The sequence below is a fragment of the Haemaphysalis longicornis genome, unplaced genomic scaffold, assembly GCF_048455015.1.
Source record: "Haemaphysalis longicornis isolate Haplotype H1 unplaced genomic scaffold, Haemaphysalis longicornis Haplotype H1 scaffold_2, whole genome shotgun sequence".
NCBI lineage: Eukaryota > Metazoa > Arthropoda > Arachnida > Ixodida > Ixodidae > Haemaphysalis > Haemaphysalis longicornis.
Window position 1 is genome coordinate 233,312,240 of NW_027526295.1, and position 856 is coordinate 233,313,095.

An 856-nucleotide genomic window follows, 5' to 3' on the forward strand; every position below is an offset into this window, starting at 1 on the left:
GAGAGGGAATGGGGCACGGATGTGGCGGAGTGCAAAACACTCATCATATAATCAGCGACCCCGTGTAAAAACTGGGATTACGCCACACGCAGTGTAGAAGGAGGTAACCACCTTGAAATAGCATACCAAGTCGCACATGTTTTAAGATTCGTAGGCAGCCTTACAGGGTGTCACGGGGTGTAAATTATTGCGCACCCTTCTCCATGTCGCCTCGCAAATTATGTGCCCTTTAAAACGGTAAAAGTCTGAGCAATCATTTACGTTGTTACGCGATTTTGAACTGATTAGAGTGCATCTTTCAGATACGCTTGATGAGGGCTCCAAATGGGTGATGCGTATTTAAGTTTAAAATTGCAGGTGCAGGGCGTCTATCACACCTCATTCGAGGTCTTGTTCCAGCCGTTTGAGCGCTTTTCATTTATACTACAAAATGTTGGAACGTCGTCCACGTTTCCAGCTACTGTAGCAAACAAAAGCACAGAAAAGGGAATATTTTGAGAGGAAAACCGGGAAATAGGCGGGGGTGAAGTTGACGAGTTGAAATTATAGTTGAAGGTTTTCGCTACCCATAATTTTTTGCCGTCATATTATGAAAACGCAGTAGGAATAAAAGGAAATAATGGTTTTATAAATAAGGCCTTGATATCGGGTATCAATACAACGTGCGCAGATAGAAGTAAATGTTTATGTGAGGATTGAACTCTCAGAAAGGTGACGAGGAGTTTTGTCTTAACATTAATTGCAATAAAAAGTTCTACTATTTTAAAAAATTGCGCGAAAAAGCGGGCTCGTCCGGGAGTCGAACCCGGGACCTCTCGCACCCGAAGCGAGAATCATACCACTAGACCAACGAGCC

General features: G+C 43.5%; 1 non-coding gene across 1 annotated transcript; it reads right to left on the bottom strand.

The window, feature by feature from the left end:
- Window positions 1–784: 784 nt before the first annotated feature.
- On the bottom strand, window positions 785–856 carry Trnap-cgg (transfer RNA proline (anticodon CGG)). Its single transcript has one exon. It is a non-coding gene; the product is annotated as a tRNA-Pro (tRNA).